This window comes from Neofelis nebulosa, chromosome 2 (genome assembly GCF_028018385.1).
Source record: "Neofelis nebulosa isolate mNeoNeb1 chromosome 2, mNeoNeb1.pri, whole genome shotgun sequence".
In the NCBI taxonomy this organism is placed as follows: Eukaryota; Metazoa; Chordata; class Mammalia; order Carnivora; family Felidae; genus Neofelis; species Neofelis nebulosa.
The window spans coordinates 127,493,736-127,501,929 of record NC_080783.1 but is presented as its reverse complement, the minus strand read 5'-3'; the positions used below and the strand labels follow the sequence as shown (position 1 = coordinate 127,501,929).

Below are 8,194 nucleotides of genomic sequence, written 5' to 3'. Positions count from 1 at the left end.
AACACCATATGATTTTATTTACATGTGGAATTGAAGAAACAAAACAAACAATTATAAGGGAAGAAAAGAGAGGAAAACCACAAAACAGACTCTTATCTATGGGAAGAAACTGATGGTTACTAGAGAGGAGGTAGGTGGGGGGATGGGGAAAATCGGTGATGGAGATTAAGGAGTGCACTTGTGATGAGCACCAAGTGTCATATGTAAGTGTTGAATCACTGTTTTTAACACCTGACACTAATATTACATGTATGGTAACTAAGTGGAATTTAAACAAAAACTTCATATGAATATAAAAAATAACATAAAAGGCGTAGCAAAAGGAGTAAAAAGGTAGAGTTTTCACATAAAATTTGTAAATCACCTACACACTTCTGGAAAAGATTCTACTTTAGTATTAATTTTTTAAAAATGTTTATTTTTGAGAGAGAGAGCATGGGGGAGGGGCAGAGACGGAGGGACACAAGGGGTCTGAAGCGGGCTCTGTGCTGACAGCAGAGAGCCGGATGTAGGGTTCAAACTCATGAAGTGTGAGATCATGACCTGAGCCTAAGTCAGATGCTTAACCAACTGAGCCACCCAGGCACCCCCTTTTTTTATTAATTTTTAAGTATAGATTAAATAGCTATAAGCACAGAACTATAACAAACTATGGTTAAAATGTTATATATCTTCTACTTAAATGAGAATTTTTAAAAATGATAAAATTGTCTGAGATATGATAAAAGAGCTCTCGTATATTATTATTAAAAATCCAATATAAGCAATATTATGTCTGTCTTATGTCTTGGGTGATGACCCAAGATGAGAGGCCTAGAGTTTTTCCCGAAGAAGAAAGCCAATTTACTACATTTAGTACTGACTTCTCTGCCATTTTTCTGTTAAAATACTGGTTTACTACACGGATTAAAATGGGCAGAGCATTGAGCAATCTATTTATTTCCAGGTGAATTCTTCACATTTCCTGTCTTTTGAAAGTTCACCTCCACAAATTTTCTGTGACTATGTATCCTTGTAAATCCCAGTCATAAAATTTCTTCCAACTGCTCTGGACAAATACAATGGCTTGTTGTGGATAATAAAAAGAGGCAGCTAATCCCATGAACCCAGGTGGATACACTGGCTTCTTTATTTTTGAACCTCTAGCCAAAAGAGGTTAAACAATGCCAGCAAAACCAATAACACCAAGTCTTGGAAAAAATCCAGGAGGTGCATTTGGGAGATATTTATACCTGTCTGGGATGTCTAACCCCCACTGAACCAAGCTCTGCATCTTGGGCTTAGTTTGTGAGTACATTTCCTGACACCACCTTGAATATGGCTCACCATAATGTCAGAGATGTGAGATGCTTTCTTCAAGATGGGTCTTTTGGCTCCTCTACATATTTACATTGACCCTCGGAAATGGAGTAGAGTGAAAGCTCCTTAACCTTCATGGCAGTTTTGTGAAGTGAGTCCTTGTTAGGTGATGCATAGACTTTGACGGTGTGCACACTTAAGGCTGGCTGGCCCCACAGAACTCTGAATTACCTTGAACATGTTGTTGGCAGAGGTGGCTCTGGCTCACACATATCAATAGTTCCTTTAAATGTAAATAGACTAAATACTCCAATTAAAAGACATAGGGCTCCTGGGTGGATAAAGAACAAGACACATCTATATACTGCCTGCAAGAGGCTTACTTCAGAAGTCAAGACACACACAGACTGAAAGTGAAGGGATGGAAATAGATATTCCATACAAATGGAAACAAAACAAAAACTGGTGTAGCTAGTCATATCAATGACATAGGCAGACAGAGAAAGACAAATACCATATGACTTCATTTATATGTGAAATATAAAAAAATAAAACAAAACAAAACTTCTAATTATAGATACAGAAAGCAGATTGGTGTTTGCTAGAGGGGAGTTGCTTGGTGGTGGGGAGGGCAAAATGGGTAGAGAATTTAATAAGTACAAAATTCCAGCTGTAAAATAAATAATGGGGATGTAGTATACAGCATGAGAAATATGATCAATAATATTGTATTAACTTTGTGAATGACAAGGCACCTGTTGTAGTGACCATTTTGCAATTATATGACTATCAAATGACTTATGTTGTACACCTGAAATTAATATAATATCATCTGTCAATTATACTCCAATAAATGTTTTTAAAAAGGACAATCTAAGGGCAGGACAGATGCTGGGAAGTTGCTGAAGTAGTAGGACCCGAAGCTCATTCCATCCCACATTGACAACTGGATATCTGAGTGAATAAACAAAAGAGCGATCTGAAGACTCTCAGAAAAAAATTCCACAACTACATGTAGAAAAGAAACCGTATTGGAGAGTTTAGGAAGAGCAGAAACAGTGGTCAGAAGTTGCCCCCAGGAGTGAGGAAGCTGCAGGCACAAAGATGGAAAACATCAAAGAACCCACACAGGGAAAATGAATCGCCATAACGTCTGGCTTTGAAAACTAGAAAGGGCTGAGCTCTGTGTTTGTACAACCTGTGGGTTTTGGAGCCTAGAGTTTTAAATGGCTGCTGACTCAGCACCGGGCAAACCAGGAGGCCTAGTGATGGCTGGGTCCCCACTCTTAAAGAGACAACAGCCACAGGAGAAGCAACAGAATCAACAGTTTGCACAGCGCCTGGGGAAAATATAAGGAAGATCCATTTATAAGGATTTTAGAGCATGCTAGGGGTCTTCTCCAGGAACAATGCAGCTGGCAGGTGCCATTTCCCTCCCCTGCACCCAGCATAAATGCAGAGCCACCTGCCATAGGTGGTGCTGCACAGACAATTGCTACCTAATCTGCTAGCAGTGTGCCTAACTCAGAATGAGTTTGGGGCCCTCCTGCAAGCATCCTCAAGCCCACGTGGGTTCCAGAGGCCACTACCCATTCAGTGGCGGTGGTGACCACACGGCGGCCAGTGAGCAGGAGTTTCGAGACAGAAATAGATCACTCACTCTGAAGGAGGCCAGCTGTCACATTGTGAGGAGTAGCCCGGGTGGTGAGGAAATGAAACCCCTGCCAACAGCCATTTGAATGAGTTCAGAAGTGCATCCTCCAGCCCCCAGTCTAGCCTTCAGATGACTGCAGCCCAGGTCACAGACCCAAAACCAACAGCTGAGCTGCTCTCAGATTCCTGATCTGCAGAAACTATGTGAGGGCGTTCCCTTGGCCTTTGGACTTGGATGCCTGTTTCCTCCCCCAGATTAATCTGTCTGTTTGTTTTCCTTTACAGGGCTACTCCAAGGAACAAATCAAAGCACACTTGGTGGAAGGTCCAAAATATCACTGCGAGGAGGGAAATAAAATAACCAAAGTCACAAGAGAGAGAAAGTAACACTCTCAAAAAAAAAACACCTCCTGAAGGGCCAGGCCCTGGACAGGGTATGACCCTCCTTTAATATAGCAGTGCTCACAGGTGCAGAGCACACAACAAGCTTTTAAAATACCTAAGGGACAGAAAACTAGCCAAAATGATGAAACAGAAGAATTCTCCCCAGAAGAAATTCCAAGAGGTAGTGACAGCTAATGAATTGAACAAAACTGATTTAAGCAATATAACTGAACAAGAATTTAGAATAATAGTCATAAAATTAATCGCTGGGTTGAAAAGCATAGAGGACAGCAGAGAATCTATTGCTACGAGATCAAGAGACTAAAAAATAGTCCTGATGAAATAAAATGCTATAAATGAGGTGCAAAATAAAATGGAGGCGACTACAGCGCGGATTGAAGAGGCAGAGGGGAGACAGAATAGGTGAATTAGAAGATGAAATTATGGAAAAAGAGGAAGCTGAGAAAAAAAGAGATTAAAAAAATCTAGGATTACAAGGGGAGAATTAGAGAACTAAGTGATGCAATCAAATGGAACAATATCCCTATCATAGGAATTCCAGAAGAAGAAGAGAGAGAAAGGAGCTGAAGGTGTACTCGAACAAATCATAGCTGAGAACTTCTCCCATCTGGGGAAGGAAACAGACATTGAAATTCAAGAGGCACAGAGAACTCCCTTCACATGTAACTTAAATCGATCTTCTGCACGATATTATCATAGTGAAACTGGCAAAATACAAAAATAGTTCTGAAAGCAGCTAGGGATAAACGGGCCTTAACATGCAAAGGCAGACACATAAGGTAGTAGCAGACCTATCTACTGAAACCTGGCAGGCCAGAAAAGAATGGCAGGAAATCTTCAATGTGATGAAAAGAAAAAATATGCAGCTGAGAATCCTTTATCCAGCAAGTCTGTCATTCAGAATAGAAGGAGAGATAAAGGTCTTCCCAAACAAACAAAAACTGAAGGAATTCATCACCACCAAACCAGCCCTACAAGAGGTCCTAAGGGGAACTCTGTGAGTGAAATGTTGCAAGGACCACAAAGTACCAGAGACACCACTACAAGCATGAAACCTGCAGATAACACAATGACTCTAAACCCATATCTTTCAATAATAACAATGAATGTAAATGGACTAAATGCTCCAATCAAAAGACATAGGGTATCAGAATGGATAAAAAAACCAAGACCCATCTATTTGCTGCCTACAAGAGACTCATTTTAGACCTGAGGACACCTACAGATTGAAAGTGAGGGGATGGAGAACTATCTATCATGCTACTGGAAGTCAAAAGAAAGCTGGAATAGCCATACTCATATCAGACAAACTAGGCTTTAAATTAAAGGTTGTAACAAGAGATGAAAAAGGGCATTATATAATAATTACAGGGTCTATCCATCAGGAAGAGCTAACAATTACAAATGTCTATGTGCCGAATTCGGCAGCACCCAAATAATATAAAACAATCACAAACATAAGCAACCTTATTGATAAGAATGTGGTAATTGCAGGGCACTTTAATACTCCACTTACAACAATGGATAGATCATCTAGACACAGGATCAATAAAGAAACAAGGGCCCTGAATGATACATTGGAACAGATAGTCTTGACAGATATATTTAGAACTTTGCATCCCAAAGCAACAGAATATACTTTCTTCTCAAGTGCACAGGGAATATTCTCCAAGATTGATCACATACTGGGTCACAAAACAGCCCTTCGTAAGTATAAAAGAATTGAGATCATACCATGCACACTTTCAGACCACAATGCTATGAAGCTTGAAATCAACCACAGGAAAAGGTCTGGAAAACCTCCAAAAGCATGGAGGTTAAAGAACATCCTACTAAAGAATGAATGGGTCAACCTGGCAATTAGAGAAGAAATTTAAAAAATATATGGAAACAAATGGAAATGAAAATACAACAATCCAAATGCTCTGGGATGCAGCAAAGGCAGTCCTGAGAGGAAAATGCATTGCAATCCAGGCCTATCTCAAGAAACAAGAAAAATCCCAAATACTGAATCTAACAGCACACCTAAATGAATGAAAAGCACAACAGCGAAGACACCCCAAACTCAGCAGAAGAGGAGAAATAATAAAGATCAGAGCAGAAATAAACAATATAGAATCCAAAAAAAACAAAAAACGAAAAACAAAAAAAACCAGTAGAACAGGTCAATGAAACCAAGAGTTGGTTTTTTGAAAAAAATAAAACTGGTAAACTTGTAGCCAGGCTTCTCAAAAAGAAAAGGAGAGGACCCAAATAGATAAAATCACAAATCAAAATGGATTTATTACAACCAATTCCTCAGAAATACAAGAAATTATCAAGGAATACTATGGAAAATTATATGCCAACAAACTGGACAACCTGGAAGAAATGGAAAAATTCCTAAACACACACACACTAACCAAAACTCAAATGGGAAGAAATAGAAAATTTGAACAGAACCTTAACTTGTGAAGAAATTGAAACATTCATAAAAAATCTCCCAACAAATAAGACTCCTGGACCAAAATAGAAAGGGAAGGAAAACTTCCAGACTCATTCTACGAAGCCAGCATTACTTTGATTCCTAAACCAGACAGAGACCCAGCAAAAAAAGAGAACTACAGGCCAATATCCCTGATGAGTATGGATGCAAAAATTCTCAATAAGACACTAGCAAACCCAATTCAATTGAAACAGAAAGAATTATTCACCATGATCAAGTGGGATTCATTTCTGGGTTGCAGGGTTGGTTCAATATTTGCAAATCAATCAATGTGATACATCACATTAATAAAAAAAAAGATAAGAACCATATGATCCTGCCAATAAATGAAGAAAAAGCATTTGACAAAATACAGCATCCTTTCTTAATAAAAACCCTCAACAAAGTCAGGATAAAAGGAACATACTTAAATACCATAAAAGCCATTTATGAAAAGCCTACAGCTAATATCATCCTCAATGGGGAAAAACTTAGAGCTCTCCCCCTGAGATCAGGAACACGACAGGGATGTCCACTCTCACTGCTGTTTAACAGTGTTGGAAGTCCTAGCGTCAGCAATCAGACAACAAAAGGAAATCAAAGGCATCAAAATTGGCAAAGATGAAGTCAAACTTTCACTTTCTGCAGATGACATAATATTATACGTGGAAAACCTGACAGACTCCACCAAAAGTCTGCTACAACTGTTATATGAATTCAATAAAGTTGCAGGGTACAAAATCAATGTAAAGAAATCAGTTGCATTTTTATACACCAATAATGAAGCAACAGAAAGAGAAATAAAGAAACTTATCCCATTCACAATTGTGCCAAGAATCATAAAATACATAGGAATAAACCTAACCAAAGATGTAAATATCTGTATGCAGAAAAATATAGAAAGCTTATGAATGAAATTGAATAAGATGCAAAGAAATGGAAAAACATTCCACGTTCATGGATTGGAAGAATAAATATTGTTAAAATGTCAATATTACCCAAAGCAATCTACACATTCAGTGTAATCCCAATCAAAATTGCACCAACATTCTTCTTAAAGCTAGAACAAACAATCCTAAAATTTGTATGGAACCACAAAAGACCCCGAATAGCCAAAGTAATATTGAAGAAGAAAACCAAAGCAGGAGGCATCACAATCCCAGACTTTAGCCTCAACTACAAAGCTGTAATCATCAAGACAGTATGGTATTGGCACAAAAACAGACACAGACCAATGGAATAGAATAGAGACCCCAGAATTGGACCCACAAATGTATGGCCAACTAATCTTTAACATAACAGGAAAGAATATCCAATGGAAAAAAAGACAGTCTCTTTAACAAATGGTGCTGGGAGAACTGGATAGCAACATGAAGAAGAATGAAACTAGACCACTTTCTTACACCATACACAAAAATAAACTCAAAATAGATGAAGGATCTGAATGTGAGACAGGAAATACTCAAAACCCTAGAGAGGAAAGCAGAAAAAATCCTCTTTGACCTCAGCTGCAGCAATTTCTTACTCGACACATCTCCAAAGGCAAGGGAATTAAAGGCAAAAATGAACTATTGGGACCTTATCAAGATAAAAAGCCTCGGGGCGCCTGGGTGGCGCAGTCGGTTAAGCGTCCGACTTCAGCCAGGTCACGATCTCGCGGTCCGTGAGTTCGAGCCCCGCGTCAGGCTCTGGGCTGATGGCTCGGAGCCTGGAGCCTGTTTCCGATTCTGTGTCTCCCTCTCTCTGCACCTCCCCTGTTCATGCTCTGTCTCTCTCTGTCCCAAAAATAAATAAAAAACGTTGAAAAAAAATTTTTTAAAAAGATAAAAAGCCTCTTCACTGCAAAGAAACAACCAACAAAACTAAAAGGCAACCGATGGAATGGGAAAAGATATTTGCAAATGACATATCAGATAAAGGGCTAGTATCCAAAATCTATAAAGAACTCACCAAACTCCACACCTTAAAAGTGAAGAAATGGGCAGAAGACATGAATAGACAATTTTTGAAAGAAGACACCCAGATGGCCAAAAAACACGTGAAAAGATGCTCAACGCCACTCTTCATCAGGGAAATACAAATCAAAACCACACTCAGATACCACCTCACGCCAGTCAGAGTGGCTAAAATGAACAAATCAGGAGACTACAGTTGCTGGAGAGATGTGGAGAAATGGGAACCCTCTTGTTGGTGGGAATGCAAACTAGTGCAGCTGCTCTGGAAAACAGTGGAGGTTCCTCAAAAAATTAAAAATAGATCTACCCTATGACCCAGCAATAGCACTGCTAGGAATTTACCCAAGGGATACAGGAGTGCTGATGCACAGGGGCATTTGTACCTCAACGTTTATAGCATCACTTTCAGCAATAGCAA

The 8,194-nt window shown here is 39.2% G+C and overlaps 1 pseudogene; it reads right to left on the bottom strand.

Moving 5' to 3' along the window:
* Positions 1 to 932: 932 nt before the first annotated feature.
* LOC131493301 (MICOS complex subunit MIC26-like) lies at positions 933 to 1,539 on the bottom strand (annotated as a pseudogene).
* Between the last annotated feature and the right edge of the window lie 6,655 nt (positions 1,540 to 8,194).